Source organism: Cupressus sempervirens, chromosome 5 (genome assembly GCF_028749045.1).
Source record: "Cupressus sempervirens isolate cs-2001-9-10 chromosome 5, ASM2874904v1, whole genome shotgun sequence".
Classification (NCBI taxonomy): domain Eukaryota; kingdom Viridiplantae; phylum Streptophyta; class Pinopsida; order Cupressales; family Cupressaceae; genus Cupressus; species Cupressus sempervirens.
In genome coordinates, this window is record NC_143122.1 from 181,119,799 (window position 1) to 181,138,156 (window position 18,358).

The window sequence follows — 18,358 nt, forward strand, 5'->3', positions numbered from 1 at the left end:
CTTTTGGAGAGAAGCAATAAATACAATAGTATATACTATGAATATAATGCAGATCAAACAAGTCATTTGTAAATCTCCTTATGAACTTTGGTTTAAACATGCACCTATTGTGAAGAAGTGTAAAATCTTTGGAAGTAAATGTTATATTAAGAGACATGATGATATTGTAAAGTTTGATTCTAGAAGTAATGAAGGACCATTTCAATCAAAGATCAAAGACTATTGTTAAGAGTGCTAATGTGAGAGTTGATGAAAAGTTTAGAATCAAGAAAGGATACTTGATTATAATTTTGATGAGGAAACTAGTAAAAAAAAATAAGCATAATGTTGAGTAGGAATTATTTTATGAAACTAAAACTGATTTGAAGAATTGATTACAAAGAGAAGACTAGAAAGAAGAACCTAGAGTAGAATTCAAAATTGAACAAGCGATAGCTAACAAAAATACAACAATGAATCATCCTCCTGAATAGATCATTGGAAGTAAGGACACATGATTTATTAAAAGAAATATAGTACATGGAAGAACTATGTTTCATTTCTCAATTTGAACCTAAAAATGTTGATGAAGCTTTTAAAGATGATTACTAGATAAAAGCTATGAAAGAGGAATTAGATCAGATTGAAAAGAAGAAGACTTGGGAATTGATTCCTAGACCTTAAGATAAGAATGTTATTGGAACTAAATGGGTACTTAGAAACAAGATGAATGAACAAGGTGAAGTTATGAGAAACAAATAAATATTGGTATGTAAAGGTTATTCACAACAAGAAGGAATTGATTTTGAAGAGACTTTTGCACTTGTTGCTAGACAAGAGGTAGTAAGATGATAGTTCATTCCATGTGACCTGTATAGTGGATGGTTGTGCATTATGTTTATTGCCAGGTGACATCATATATAATTCTATATTATTTAAATGGTTTCATAATGGTATATTATTATTCAATGCGGATGTATTATATATTAGATTTATTATTAATTAAACTTAAATGTGATTCAACATCATGGAACCCTTAAGAATTCTAATCTATTTTATGGTATGTGTTTATGTGAATGTTAATTGCTTCCACTATGTTATAACTATTGTTGTTAAGTTATTATCTTTAACTTAACAAAAAAATGTTTGGCAAAATTAGTAAAACTTTAGGCTAATTCTTTTGAATCCCTTGACAGGGTGTTACATCTTATACAAACTTTCTTGTAACTAGAACATATATTAGAATTGATAGGGAAACAAGATTACATATCTAGTGGAAATTTCTAGTACTAATTATGGAGTTAACTTTTGTCAAATTGATAGACAATCTTAAACTGAATTTGAGTGAACCAATTCAATACATTGATGAATCCAATGCAACATGTTTACAAGAAGAAAGCAGTGGATTATGGAAGATGAATTTTGATGGAGCTTGTAGTAGGGAAGATAATGGTGTGGTGGTAGTTCTTATATCCCCTTCTAAAAAATTCCTTAAATACTCCTTTTTTACTAAATTTTGAATGCACTCAAAAAATTGTTGAATACGAAGCATTAATATTGGGATTAAATCTAACTAAAATACAAAAGATTAAAACTCTATTAGTCTTGGGAGGCTTCAAACTAATAATGTCTCAAATTAGAAGTCAGTTTACTGCTAAGAATTCAAGATTGAAGCAATACATAAACTATGTTTGGGACTTGATTGAATGCTTTGATGCATTTTCAATAAGATCAATTGATGGGAGTGAAAACATTTTCTTTGATATGATGGCCAACCTAGTGATAAAACAAATAGATATCCCACTACAAGACATTTTTCAAGTTGAGATGAAAAATATGCCATCTATACCAGATAATGTACACAATTGGTAGGTTTCAATGAAGACATAGATTTTCTTGATTTTTTGAAATGTAAAGGATATTATTAGGATCAAAGCATTGTTTGGAACTATTTTGTAGAGAATTAGGATGAAAAACAATCTTTGTTTGGAGAAGAAATTATTTACCTTAGATCTAATAAAATACCCAAAGGGTTAGTGGCACTAGAAAGGACTTTTGATGAACATGATAATTTCAAAACTTATAAAATTGTTGCTATACCATAATTAATTGAGAAAGATAATCCCTGAAATAAAAATTTCCCAAATAAAATCTTTATTGGAAAGAGATTGACTCCTAAAGTCAAATCAGACCTTATCTCTTTCTTGAGAAAATATAGGCATGTATTTGCATGGTCTTATGATGAATTGAAATCTTATGAAGATGAGTTGTTCCAACATGAGATACCTCTGAAGCTAGATGATAAGACTTTCAAACAAAAGAAAAAACCTATAAATCCAATATTGGCACCAAAGATGAAGGAATAAATAATCAAGATGACAAATGTAGGGATCATTAAAACTATTAAAAACTAAACATGGGTTTCTAATTTTGTTCTTGTAAGAAAATAAAATGGGGATATCTATAGAAGTTGCGAAATCCAACTTCACAAATCACCAAGACCACGTACATGCAAATAATCTACTGAAGAGAAACCAAAGAAGGAAGGGTAGGATTTAGAGAATCTCAATGGAGTGAGAGAAAATATATTCCAACAATGAAAAATGAAATTTATGTACAAAAATACACCAGGAGAGCCTATTATAAAGGCCTCTAGACTAAATAGGAGTCAGCACACTGATAAGTTGTACAACAAGGCACATGTCTACTAGGAGTGGATTATCCTCCATTAAGCATAGGAGTAAGTGCGATGATGAGAGGATAAGCCTACAAAGGTGTAGCACATAAAATTATGTTGTAAATAACATATGCTAAAATAAGAGTGCTAATAACTATGTTATCAACATTACAACTCAATTAATTATGCAAACTCTAGTGTTTTAGACACCATGTGCTAAATTAGAGTTGCTTACTGTAGTGTTGTCAACATGACAACTCATAAGAATACACAAACTCCTAAGTTTCTCACCTAAGAAATAATTAAATAATGGATTTATCTAAGTAAACTTAAGTAAAGTATAAATAATAATAATTTACACTAACACCCCCCTTAAGTGCAACTTAGAGGAATGCACTTAAGCTCACAATAGCCATAATGAAATGCATAATGGGTCCTAGTATCTAGGCCATGTTAGGTACCCATGTACAAATGCAAAGAAATGCAACCTCTAAAAATAGGGAAAGAGGGAAAACCTCATGGGAAAAACCCTCCCTCAAAAAGAGGTAAGGACAAACATGCTAAAAAATCATGGAGGAAGGAATGCCTCAACAAGACCCCCCAAGGACAATGATTGGAAATGGCTCAAGAGACTCTCTCAAAACTATAAGTACAACTAGCCCCCCCATGAGAAGAGACAAAAAATCCCCCCAAGAATTATGGAGTCCTTATAGAAATAATCAAACCAATGAAATTCAAATGTGGAAGAAACAATGGAATAGAATAAGGAAACCTTGAAAGGAGAGGTGAAACTAGAACATATAACTAATGTTGAAAGGAGAAAACATGAGGATCCTGAATGGGAGTCCCCAATGTAGGTGTGTTGACACTATCATGAAAGAGAAGATGAATGTCCTCTATAGAATATGCAACAGGTGCACTTGGAGGCTCAAGGAATGGAGCTAGAGGGTCAGATAAAGCTAAAGAAGAATCCTACTGAAGAGAAAAAAATTCAACTAGATGTGGTGTGGTGATCTCAAAAATAATACAAAGGTTCAAGTGTCTTGATTGCACCACATGATACTCTCATAAAAGAGAAGAAGTGTGCTCTGATAATGGAGATAGTGGACCAAAGTGCGAGAAGGTGTAGAGACAGGAGGATTGATCAACTATCCCTGTAGCAATAAGACCTCCTATTGTATGATCTTAAATGAAGACTAAATCTGTAGCGAACTCAACTATCTTCCCTGATCCACTACATGTAATTTGAGAAATTGAGAGAAGGTTTGCAGAAAAAGATGGAACATACAATACATCATTGAAGGTGCCATCCTAAATGCTAACTAAACCTTTCCCATGGACTGGTAGGGCAGTGTTATTCCCCATGAAAATATGAGAAATGGGAGAAGGCTCAAGTGTAGAGAAGACACCATGAGAAGATGCCATATGGTGAAAAGAACCTAAATCTAGTATCCAAGGGACTTGGGAAGGGAATGCAATGGATGCCCATTTTACATGACCCTGTCCAAAATTTGGTGACAATGTCAAAGATATGGAAGAAGACTGAAAAGTAGACCCCTATGAGGTAGAAGAGGATGGAGAGGAAACAATGCTTTTATGAAGAAGAGCTTGAAAATCTACAATTTGTTTCTCATTGCCATCAAATATCTTTTGGAAATAATGTGACTCATCATGAGGTCCCTTCTAAAAATAGGAAAAGGTAGGAATCTTAGTCTTCTTTTTCACCTTCTTCATAGAAGAAGATGATAGACCAGTAGAGTGCTGAGAGGAATCTAATATCTACTTCAGCTTTTGCTCCTATGTATCCTTGGCAAGAAATGCTTGTGACTATGAAACTGTAAGTGAATCCATCTGAGTGAGCTTGGAATGATCATGAGTTAACCTATCATAGAATGCCTCAAAAGAGGGCATCTAATGTATGTTACCCAAGGCATCCATAGTGAAGTAGAAATTGGAAGAAAAGATCTAATATTGTCCTCGCAACTTTGAGAGTATCAAAAAGATACACTCATTATTTGTTTTGTTTTTCCCACATCCCTAAAAAATTGTACACCAAGATTTGAAATTCATCAAGAAGTCTTTGATTGTGGGAAAGTTGGCTAGTGTCAAAGAAGTCAACTCTACATCAATTTGTAGTGCCCAAAACTCATTCACTATGCCAAACAAGTTGTAGAACTTGGTCCAAATAGCCCAAGGAGTAGTCAAACCATCTAGGTGAAATAGTAGACTATCAAAGATATTTAGTACAATCAATCTAATGGCTTCATCCATTTTTTTTCTATGCTAAAAAACCTCAAAAGGGTGCTACAAGATAGGATAGTTCTCATCCAGACATGACCATAAGACTCGTGACATAAGAATTTGAGTCATTTGTGCTTTCTAGGTGTGATAGCTATGTGGCATGAACCAGGTCACAAAAGGATTTGACATTAAGATTAAAAGACAAAAGTAGAAGGGTTTATTTTAAAGCAAATGATAGAAAAGAAACAACTATAGTAAGAAAAAAAATTGAGAAAAGAACCTAGATTTTAGATGCATAGAGGGAGGAAACTGAAGCCTCTACTTTAATGTCAAAAATGGGAGCACAAAAAAACTCAAAATGAAATGAAACTAACATCATTATTTCCATCTCAGAACCAAATTTTCATAGGTTCTTTCAAATCAAAAAAAGACCTTTGTATGCTCAAATTATGGCCAAGAAACCAATTGCTGCTCCAAAAAAAAGCTCATTGGAAAATTATAGTCACAGAAAATAATTTGATGGCTGTATAGTCATTAACTAGACGTTGATAGAGCCAATAGTGGCATGTTGTGATGGTTAAGTTGTTGTGTTTTTATCCTTGCCATCAAGGTTCAAATCTCATGGGGATGAGGCCCCCTATTTGTGGCCTCACTGGTTCATAGCTCTAGGTCAAAGTGTTTACCCCTCTTTAAAATAAAAAAAAACAAAAAAAAAAAACTAGATGTTGATAGAAAAAACTCTAATTGTTTGAATGCTAATGTCAACTATCAGATTATGATGTCATCCTACCATAAAATGATGGTAGTAAGGGGATCCAAGTGGATGACATAAGTAGGTTGAAAGATGACATCACTACACGAAAAGATGACGGGGACACCAAAATGCTAACATGGGCATGCCAAGAAACTGATGTATGCCTATCAAAGAATGATGTCACACCTATACAGAGGGTTTTAGAGGTTTCACTAGTGGAGGTTACATCTAGGTGGCAGATAGAGGCAATTGGGCTATGGCCAGGTTGTGGCTACACCATGGTTGCGCTACCCATGAAGGTGGTGCCAAGTTCAGGTGTGGGAGGTGCTACGACAGTGCCAGGGTGGTGTTGTAGTGTCTGCTAGGTGGAGTGGCTATTGCAGCTACCCAATGTAAATTTTTTTTATTTTTTAAAATCATCTTTATGGCCCTTCGAGAGGCCAATTTTTTTTTTTTTTTTGACACTATAGTAGCCAAAGATTGAAAATTTTATATGGATTCTAACTATAACAAGCCTTTTGAGTGTAATGGTAGCATCCTTTTAGGCCCAAAGTGTCCCAAAAAAAATGTAATTCCTCCCAATTGAAGAAAAAATCACAAACAAACTAGGGTTTGTGTCTTTGAATTGCGGCTTCAAAAAACCTTCAAATTAGGAAGCAACACGGTACCATGTAGAAGTTGTGAAAGCCAACTTCATAGTTCACTAAGATCACCTACATGAAAATAACTTGCTGAAGAGAAATCAGAGAAGGAAAGGTAAGGCTTGGAGAATCTCAATGGTGTGAGAGAAATTATATTGCAATAATGAAAAATGAAATTGTTGTACAAATACACTAGGAGTGCCTATATATAAAGGCCTCTAGGATTCTTCTAGAATGAGTTAGAGAGTGCTAGGAGATAAGTATGATAACTAAGCATACATCCACAAAAGGTAGATTACCCTTCATGTAGATGAAAGGATAAGTATGACAAAGTAGGAACAAACTCCTATGTTGTCAACAAGTCAACACGTCAAAGTATGCTAACTCCTAGATGACAACTAATAAATAAATACATTTATCTTAAGTAAACTTAAGTAAAGTGTAAATAGTAATTATTTACTCTAATAGGTTTCATATAGATCCCAAAGAGATAAATTATGCAACACTAAATGTAATTTTTAGCTATTTGAAAGGCACACCTAATTATGGATAATGGTATGGAAAATCATATGATTTTACTTTATGTGCATATACTAATGTTGATTTGGTAGGAAGTATAGATGATAGAAAGAGCACCAATGACATAGCATTCATCTTGCAAAAAAGATGGGTTTCTTGGTTGAGCAAGAAATAAGATTGCATTTAATAGAGTACAACATAACAAAAGTATGCAGTAGTAGAAAATAATTGTAATCAGATTATTTAGATGAAGCAAATGTTGAAAGACATTGGGATAGAGTTTACTAAGCATGTTATGATACATTGTGATAGCACGTGTACTATAAGTATGGAAAAGAATCCAGTATTACATTCAAAGACAAAGAACAAATATATTAAGTATCATTTTCTTGAGAGAGAAATTTTAAAAAAGAGAAATCAGATTGGAATATGTTAGCACAAAGGATTAGATAGCCGATATATTCACAAAAACTTTGGCTAAAGATAAATTTGAGTATTTGAGAGGTATGTTTGGGGTTATGCCCCAATCTAATTTTTGAATAGTTGATGTAGAGATTGCATCATCCCAGCTAGTAGCATAGCACTATTATTATCTAGACAATATGCTTGATGCTTCTCCTATGAGGGAGTATCTATGTTTGAGCTAAGTCATTAAGGACTTTTGGTATTGGTAATCAATAGTATCTTTAGATGTTGGAGCTTGAATAGATAATTTTGGAAATGATTGAGTTTTGAGAATTGACATAATGATACTTTTTCCATTAATGTCAATGGGGGAGAGATGATTACATGAAAAACATTATACTTGATACATCCTTTGAGGGAGAGATGTGTATTTGGAAGAAATATTATGGATTGATGCTAATGGGCAAAGAAGATTTAAGTAGTTGTTGATATTGATTATTGATTACTGTATAGTTGTGATTTGAACATTTACAACTTGGCTCAAACTAAGATTCACGGCAAACATGAATGAGGGAACAAAGATAGATAATGAAGAAGAATATTTGGTATTCATGGAACTTAGATGTTTTTCATCTATCTTTCCATCAATGCTAGAGGGGGAGATTGTTAGCATGAATGATGATGATATTATTATTAGGGAGTATATTAGAATTAATAGAGACATGATTCATAGCTTATGCGTTGTATTTATGTTTGTGTTTGTCATTGATGTCAACATACTTGTTATTCTAGTGAAGATCAGAAGAGTTATAGAGGTAGAAACATTGGATGTGGTTTGTGGATTGAAGATCAACTTATGTGCACTTAAGGTTATGTTCTATAGTATGTTTAGATACTATAGATAAGAGCATCTATGCTCTATTTTTTGACTTGATCTCCTCACAATAATGGAACTATCTTAAGAAGATTGAGAAAAAGGTTGAAGGAATGTTAGAGATTCCTTGGTTAAGAGGGTATAATTTGAAGACCGTTGAGTGAAATTTTATGAATACTGTAAGCCAAAATTTTTTTTGTAATCTTAGCTAAAGTGTAAATTATAATATAACATCTATTGTAATATCTTAAGATGGTCCTATATTATTATTGTAAATTGGGAAAGACTCAAGGCCAACTAAAGAACTTTTTTAAGGATTTGGTACAAAGGAAAGATGTTTGTCTTGGATGTTATGTATGATATGTGGTCATATCTTTGGTATACATATTCTGTGAACTTGATATGTAAACTTGTAAAGATCATAGTAGAGTTTGGTGCAATTGAGCATGATAAGCTTACAAGAAATTATGTTTTGCAAGAATTTTTTTTTATTTTGATAGTTGTTCCATACTTGTATTATCTAGAAGGAATAATATTGAGGCTATTTGAACAATGGATTTAGTTGTCCTATTTTCAACTCCTAATAGGGTTGGAATCTCCTATCAAGGATTCAAAGTCTCCTAATAGGGATTGATATGTACTAAATATATTTTTTTGACTCCTAATATGGTATATCCTCTAATAAGGAACTTTTATATTTGTACATCATTTTGTGGGTGCCATCCCCACTAGTGTTTTCCTTCTAATCAAGGGTTCCCCTAGTTAACTTATATGATGTTATTGTTTATGGTACTATTTATATGGTTATTGCATCTATTGCTTACATGTTTTAGAAATAATAAAGATATTATTTTATGAGTATAAATGATTCACCCCCACCTCAGTTATCTTTGTGGACTTTACTTTCTAATAGAGGTATTCCAAGAACCTATAAGACTACATCCTTTTAAGCTAGACCAACTTGAATAGGGAAGTTTCACCAAACCTTTAGAAGATTTCTAAACCTAATCATAAGATTTTATTGTGATATGTCTCCTAGGGTCAATAGAAAATTCAGATAGACCTAGTTGTTGAATGACATAGTTAGAACAAATGTTCAACCCAACACCATTGTCTACCAACACATGTCCGAGTTGGGTTCGATATATTTGAAACTCAATATTCTCTAATATAATGTGGATTTGGAAAATAAGAGGTAGTATAGAGTAGAAATATGATTAACCATAGCTTGGAATTTATCAATGGGGACACTAGCTATGTGCAATGCTTTTTTAAGGATCTTGTTATGCAAAGTTGATAACTCTAGCAACTCAAATATAGATATTTGTACATGGGTACATTGATTTTGGCCAACAAAGTTATATGTAGACATGGAAGTAGTAGAATTATGTTTGGAAGAGGATGGACCCACTTTCTTAGGATGAGATTTTTGGAAGAATTTGAACCCATAAGGATAACTTTAGGTTGGATCCTAGTAATAGTGTTAAATCTTTTATCATGTGAAGAAGAGTTTACACCCATAAGCATGATCATGAGTTTGAGTTCAGTAGAAGTTTTTCTTTGAGTGGAACCAACACCTCCCAAGATAGCCTTAGGTCTCTCATCAATATCTGAATCATAGATAGGATTGTCATATTTTGGTTTTACTATGTGAATGCTTTCACTTATAGGCTCACACATGTGAATGGCATTGTTATTGTTTGTATAAGCATAGTTTATTTTTTCATCATCATTCTTCTTGTTAGATTTTTACATTTCTCCTTGTTTATATTTAGAAAGAGGCTCTTTGAAGGCCTTGTGATCAATATTTTTGACAAGTCCATTACAAAAACTCTTTCATGCTCAATAAGGTTTTGGATGATACATTTTAATTTGATATAGTTGTTAGTATTATGACCCTTGACCATATCAAAGTTGTTGTAGTGATCATCTCTCTTCCATGGGGGTTTTACATTGGGTTCATAGGGTCTTGAGTTTTTTGGTAGCATGATGATCTTATTGGAAAGAAATTTTTTAAGGATAACATCATAATAATAGTGAAGGAATGAAATTATGTTTAGGTTTTGATGTTCATGTGGATATAGACTTGTTTGGGTCATTAGTTTTAGTGGCCTCTTATTGTTTAGTTGCTAGGAAAACACTAGCCAAGTTGAATATGGATTCCTTAGTCTTAGGCACATCAATCACCCCATCATTAACAATGTATTTGTTTTTTTCCAAGGTTTATTCTTATCTTTTCCATTGATATTTCCATTATTAAACTTGTCTTTGTTCAAAGTTATCTCTCCCTTCTTGATTACAACATCTTCTATGTGAAAGGCATTCTCAATCATGTCATTGAATGTGAGAAATAGTTGCTTTATAAGGGTATAGTTCAATTATGGTATAATATTGTTGATGAAAATGCCAATTTTCTCATTCTCATAAAGTTGTCGAGGATATCTAGAGTATAACTTCCTCCACATTTGCCAGAAGGTAACAAAGGGTTCACCTAATTTTGTTTAAAGTTATATAGGTGAAGAATCATGATAAAATGTTAAATGTTGTAGGAATAGTGTCAAGAAAACCTTTGAACAATTTCATCAAAATATTTGAGTTGGGGTGTGATCTTAGTGATCCGTTCCATGCCTTGACCATTTAAAATCCTTAAAAAATTCTCATGAGATAAGTGTCATTGTGCATAAAGTCCATACTTAGAGCATAAAATTTCCTTATTTAATCACGTGGATCCCCATTGCCATCATATTTTTCATACTTAGGGATCTTAGTGTCTCAAGGAAAATAAAATCATGAGGAGACTCTTATCAAAAGCTAATGCGGATTTTAGTTTTTCCTTCTCTTTCTTCAAGTTTGATATTATAGCTTTTAGGTCTTGTATCTTTTTCATAGAAGTCTCAAGAGGAGTTGGTTCCTTCTTTTGGATCAATATTTGAACATCAAATTTGTGTGGAAATGTCAATCTTGTAGAGGCCAAATGCATGAAGTATTGACCTATGTTTTGTTCCAAATTTTTGAGAATATGCTTTTAAAAATAATAATCTTATTAAAATTTTAAGACTTCTTCATCAGTTTTGTCATTATCTACTTCAATTCCATTTTGAGACCTATGTGAAGCATGTCCATGATTGGAAGATCTAGGAGGAGACTAAAATCCATTGAGATGAGACCTTGGAGTTCTAGGAGGAGTGTTGTTTTCATTGTTTCCATTTTTTGCAAAGGGATTACCATTAGCATTGTCCCTAAAGACATTAGTATTGTTCTCCCCAAAGATTCTTGCATTGATCCTAGCTGGCATAAGACTTTCTTGTTCATCTAGGTAACCATTTTTCCCTCTTTCTATGTGTCACAGTCGATCATTAAAGAGGTTTGTTAGAAAGTCAAGTCCACCAAGATAACTGGGGGGGTGGGGGGTGAATCAGTTATCCAACTAATAAAATATATATCAACCTTATTAATCCTTAACCATGTGAACAATATAACCAACAACCATAAGAAGATACACAGACATAAATTTAATAACCCTAAAATGGTCCTATAGACTACAGACCTCATTTTCTCCTAATAAAGGGTTCAACCCTAATTATTTTGACTCAATAATTGATATAATTCATCAAAATCATCAAATATTCAAATCAAATGATCAATTAAATCAATTAATTCCTAAAATCAAGCATCAATTGGCCTAGTCCATTTAATTAAAACAAAATATTGAATACACTTGGCTAAGTCAATTATTAAAAATGAATTAATAAATCCCACCTACTTACATGTCATGTTAAAGGGGACAAGTAGACAAAAGGGTGGTTACATGGACCAAAAATCACATGGATCACTCCATGTTGAATCCTACCACCCCCACATGCCACCCACCTGCCCCTCCCCCCCCTAAACATTAAATCTTAACCATTCATTTGAATCTCAAATTATTTAAATAGGATTGATTTGAAGCTCAAATGGCCTCCTCATCTATTTTTTATGATTCTGCATTCATGGCATCTCTCACCTAAATTCATTTCCATAATGTTGCATTAATAGGCCCTCAATCTTAGTTGCATTGTCATTATAGTGAATTCATAGCTTCATTTATGCATTTTCTTTCATAGTGATAGTAGTTAACTCTAGATTTTCCATGAATTCATATTTTTTGAAGTAATTAGATCACACTTGCTTTCAATTTGGTGAATTAACATAATATTTTCACTCATATCTCATTGATTTTATTTAATCTCTCATTTTAGCCAGATATTATCAATGATTATGACTTAACTCTAAGGGAAATCAAGGATTTATTCATACTCTTCCTAATTAGAGATCAATATGATGATTTGGTTAAGATTTTGATGTGTTTCTCTTGATAACTTGCATATGCTAACCTCTAATCTTGTGATTTCCTATTGAAGTGTGTTGATTTGTAGGTACACATATTCTAAACACATTCTTGGGTGCCCACCATGGGGCTAGACCCATTATCATACATTACCCCTTCTTATCTAGACCCTTTTCTCACATCTTGCCTCTAAAACATTTACAGGGTTGCCTTTGGGACTTGCAAGTCACCTCTGGGACTTACAAATCACTGTTGGCTATTGAGGATTTAATTTGGGATGCCTTGGGTCACTTTGAGTGATTCTAGGTTTAATTTGGGAGTCATGGGTTGCTTTCAATGATCCCAAGTTGTCTTTGGGAGTCCTAGTTTGTTTCTACTGACCCTAGATCATCCCTAGGAGTCTTGGGTCACTTATGTTGATCCTAGGTCACCTTTAGGATATTTAGATCACCTTTGTGGATGGAAAGTCACTTTTGGGAGCTTCTTGGTGACCTTTGGGGGTGGTGAGTCACTTTTGTTAGTTTAGGATTACTTCTTAGAAGAATAAGATCACCTTTGGTGAGTTTTGACAAGGTATAACCCAAGTTTGAAACCTGCTTGATCCTTTAATGTAATAATTTGATCATTTGATCATTTCAAGACTTAATTAACTAATAATAACTTTTTCTTAAGGTTTTGTGTTGATTTGATCTTTTTTAGAGTTAACCCTAACTAGTAACTTGTTTTTTATGTGCCTTTGATTTGATCAATTTGAACTCTAACAAGTGACTTCTTGTTGATGTATTTATTGAATTCACTTGATCTTACATGATTTCATACTAAGAATTTAAGGTTTTGAATTGAGTCATATTTCTTTTGAGCTAACCCTAACAAGTTCTTTGTTGTTGATGTGATCTTGAGTTCATCTTGATTTTGATTTTGATTTCACTAACCTCTAACAAGTTTCTTGCATGTCTAATGATCATAGCCAAACTAGTTCTTGCAAGATATTTGTAGAAGAAAGCTTTTTCAAAGATATTGAAATAAAAATTTGAGACTACTAATGATTTGATGTACATTGCCTTGGAGACTTGAAACATTGTGTCTTGGTTAGTTGATTTTTTATAGGAACTAGTCTATTTAGGCCCTTGTTAAAAATTCCAAAAGGAATTGACAGAAAAGTAGGGGAGTATGATCTTTGTTACATGGATGTAATGAACATGGACAAATTAGAAACCTAGATGTTGCTAAAATATTGATCCTTTGGGAGGAAATGAAAGGTAGTGAACCTTTTAGCTCATTCATTAGTGAGGGGAGAATTCTCTTTTCTCCTTGAGAGAAAATCAGAAACCTAGAAGCTCTTGGATTAGTTGAAAGTTGATGTAGGAGAATCTAGTGCTATAAGGGAAATCCTATATCACCTAAAAATATGCTTATTGTTAGTTTTTTTTTAATGTGTTTTTAATTTCTAGATACTCATTTGGGTCAAATAAAGGTTCCAACTCTCATAGTTCCACTATTGGTTTTTTGGGTTAGAGTTTTTTAGCACCTTGGGATATGTGCCAATGCAAAAAATAGGTGATTTTGTAATTGGGCCATAATTATGATTATAATTTTAATTTAAAGAACTCTAGAAAAAAATAGGTCAAAAGGCTTTACGGTTTGAAAGTTATTGTAGTTTTAAGTTGCCTGAGACCTGCTAAGAGCACTTCAAAGTTAGATATGAGGCACTAAATTTCCTTTTACTCGCCTAAAAAATTGGGGATGAATGTATATGGTCCATATGCCTATAGAGCACTCAGAGAAATTTCCAAAAATATAAACGGTTTGTCAATCTGAGCCCCAGATCAAAAGTTATGCCTCCCGAAAGTTGGACTACCATTTCTAGATTCTTCTAATTTTACACCAACATTTGACATGATTTATAGAACCTTTTTTTTAGTGGTGGATGCCAATTGGAATATTATAAAATTTATTCCTAACCCTAGACCTAATTGGGGTTTATTTAAGAACATTTTTGGCATTGTAAAGGCAGTTCTTGGTGGAGTTTGAGAGAGGGTACCGTGAGGACCTGATTTTCTCCTAAATCAAGCCACTGTAAGCCTATAAGGAATGTATTTGAGTCTATTTTCAATGTATTGAATGTAGTAGTATATCACTTCTAATAATAATATTTCCCTTTTCTTATTGCGTCCACTTTGGTTGTGGATTGTGCCCTCATCAAGTGGTATTAGAGCAAGTTTTCCTGAGTGTGTAGACACAATGCTAACTATGAGGTAGTTTGCACTAGGACTATGTGATTTTGGTTTTATATATGAAGATGCCTCCATAAAGGGAGCATGGTGGAAGGTCTAGAGATGTTACTCCTAAGGTTAGAGCCCTCCAGAGACAAGTCAAGGCATTGCAAGAAGAGATCCACAAAGGGATGAATGTTGTTGTAGGTGACGAAAGTGAGGAAAAAAATGAAGAAGAAGGAAATATTGGGAAAGAAGAGGAAGGAGATAGAGAAGTCTTAAATCAAGAAGAGGAGAAGCTTTGTAGGGCCATTTCCAAGCTTGTAAAAAGATCAAAAATTGACATCGACATATTTTTGGGAAATCTAAACGCAGATGAGTTGATTGACTGGATCAATGAGCCGAAGGAATATTTTGAGTATGAGGATATCTAGGACCCTAATAAGGTTAAGTTTGAAAAGACAAAAATGAAAGGCCATGCCAAAATATGGTGTCAAGAGATTCAGTTGGAAAGAAATAGAAGCGGAAAGGATAAAATCACAAGATGGGATCACATGGTGGACAAACTAAAGAAGTAGTTCATTCTTGTTGATTACAAGCTTGATTTGTTCAAGAAGATGCAAGGGTTAAAACAAGTAGGAAAATATGTCCATGTATACATAGAGGAATTTTATCAAGTCCTTATTAGGGTAGGGCATGTAGAAGCAAACAAGAAAAAGGTTGCTCATTACCTTAGTAGGTTAAGACCTGGCATTTAGGAGTTAAGTCTAGTTAGAATGACTAGCATTGAAGAGGCATACCGGTTTACCTTGTGAGTTGAGGAGAAGCTAAACAAAAGGTTTGATGGAAGGAAAAGAGGGTGTAGTCAAAGAGGAATGAGTATTGGTAGGTCATTTGGAGGCCAAAATGAGATCCAGTGGAAAAATGAAGATGTCGGTACTAGACGAAACCAGAGGAATGAGGGTTTCAACCACTCCCATGATCAAAACTTTAGAGATTAGAGAGGAAGATGTAGAGGATGTGGAAAAGTTTCAAGAAGATGAGGATTCCATGGTACCTATTTTCATTTCAATGAAAGGTTCATCATGCCTTCAAATTCCCTCAACATCAAGGAAGGATAGATAGGAGAGCTAATGGTCAAGCAAGGGTTTCTCATGTAGATGATGGTGCATAGTCATTGCATTTAGAAGATGCAGAAATAAGAGAGGTTCTAGTTAATGAAAGGGTCTTATTGAGTGGTGAGACTAAACTTGGACAAAGTAGGAGTTTGTTTCATGCCAGGTGCAAGTTTCAGGGTAAATGTTATGATGTGATTGTTGATGGTGGAAGCAGTGACAACTTGGTGTTAAAGGAGATGGTGTCAAAGATAAAACTCAAGAGGCAGAAACACCCCAAACCCTATCAAATTTCTTGGGTGTAGGATGATCATAAGGTATTGGTTAATGAGAAATTTTTGGTGAAGTTTAAGATTGGGAGTTACCATGATGAGGTTCTCTGTGACATCATTCCAATGGATGTCTGGTATTTATTGTTGGGAATTCCATGGCAATTTGACAAACATGTTGTGCATGATGGTCATGCAAATACATACTCTCTAACAAAGGATAGAGTTCACCACAAATTTAAGCTTTTGATAAAGGAGGGAGAAAATATATGTAGTAGTGCTAGGGTATTTCTTGTTGATGGAAGAAAATTTCTGGATGACATGAAATATTAGCATATGTGTTATGTTTTGATTCCTAGAAAAGATAAGGAAGGTAGTAGTGAAATTCCACTTGAATTTTTTGGTCTATTAAGTGAGTTTGGAGATGTCATCTTTGATAATGTTCTAGAAGGGTTGTTACTAGTAAGGAAAATTAGTTATCAAATAGATTTAGTCCCTGGAGCTAGTTTTCCTAACAAGACTGCTCATAAGATGACTCCTACTAAGACAGAGGAGCTAAATAGACAAGTTTAAGAGCTATTGAGGAAAGGTTTGATTTGACAAAGCCTAAGTCCATGTGTAGTACCTATAGTTCTGGCACCAAAGAAGGATGGACAGTGGAGAATGCGTATAGACTCTCACACTATAAATAGAATAACCATCAAGTATCAATTTCCTTTTCCAAGAATGGATGATCTTAAGGACTGTTTGAGTGGAGCTAATTACTTCACAAAGATAGATCTCAAGAGTGGCTATCACTAGATATGGATACAAGAGGGAGACAAATGGAAGACTATATTCAAGATCAAGGATGGTCTATATGAGTGGTTAGTAATTCCCTTTGGACTAATTAATGCACCAAGCACCTTCATGCTTCTTATGAATGAGGTACTACATAAATTTTTGGGAAATTTTTTTATTATCTATTTGGATGATATTTTGATTTTTAGTAAATCATTGGATGAATATTTTTTGCACATTCATAGTATCCTTGAAAGGTTGAGGGAAGAGAAATTGTTGATTAATTTGAAGAAGTGTAGCTTTGTCAAAATAGATTTAGTCTATTTGGGGTTTGTTGTATCAACAGAAGGTCTCAAAATGGACCCTAAGAAGGTGAAGGTCATCTTGGAATGCCCTAATCCAAGGTTTTCTACTGAGACGAGCTCATTTCATGGTCTAGCTAGTTTTAACAAGAAGTTTATTAGGAATTTCAGTAGCATATGTGCACCCTTAACTGAAACAATGAGGGGGGATAGAAAAAAGTTCAATTGGGCTACAAGAGCTGCAAGGAGTTTTGAATTGCTGAAGAAAGGTGACAAAGCAACCTATATTGGCACTTCCTGATTTGAATAAGGTATTCTAAGTGGATTGCGATGCTAGTGGTAGTGCTAATGGGTCTGTGTTGAGCCAAGAAGGTAAACCTATTGCCTATTTTAGTGAAAAATTAAATGATGCAAAGAAGAAGTACTTTGTTTATGATTAGGAATTCTATGCAATAGTTTAGGCCTTAAAGAAATGGAAGCATAATGTGTTGCCAAAAGAATTTTTCTTGTATACTGATCACTAGGCATTGTAGTACCTAAATAGCCAAGGTAAAATTGAATTAGAGACATTTGAAATGGGTAGAGTTCATGCAGAGCTATACATTTTTATTGAAACATAGAAGTGGAAGGTCCAATAGGGTTATAGATGCATTAAGTAGGAGACAATTGCTGCTAATAGTAATTTAGGTTGAAGTGCTTGGGTTTGATGAACTCAAGAATCTATACCCTACAGATCTTGATTTTGTAGAGGCATGGAAGGCTTGTAAAGAACCTATTACTCTAGATAGAACTAGGTGGCTAGATTACTTGATTCAAGATGGTATGTTGTTCAAGGGTAGTCAATTATGTATCCCAAGGAGTTCTATGAGGGAGAACTTGATCAAGGAGAAACATAATGGAGGGATGGCAAGACATTTTGGTCAAGATAAGAGCATTTCCATTATTAGAGAACATTATTTTTGGCCTCAATTATCATAGGATGTGAAGAAGTTTGTGCAGAGTTGTCAAGTATGTCAAATTGCCAAAGGATTTAGTCACAATACTGGACTCTATTAGCCATTGCATGTTCCATCAAAGCCTTGGGAGGACATAAGTATGGATTTTTTTCTTGGATTTCCAAGGACACAAAGGGGTAATGACTTAGTATTTGTGGTGGTTAATAGGTTTTCCAAGATGACACATTTCATTCCATGCCACAAGACTCATGATGTAGTACATAGTGCAGATTTGTTTTTTAGAGATGTGGTGAGGTTGCATGGTCT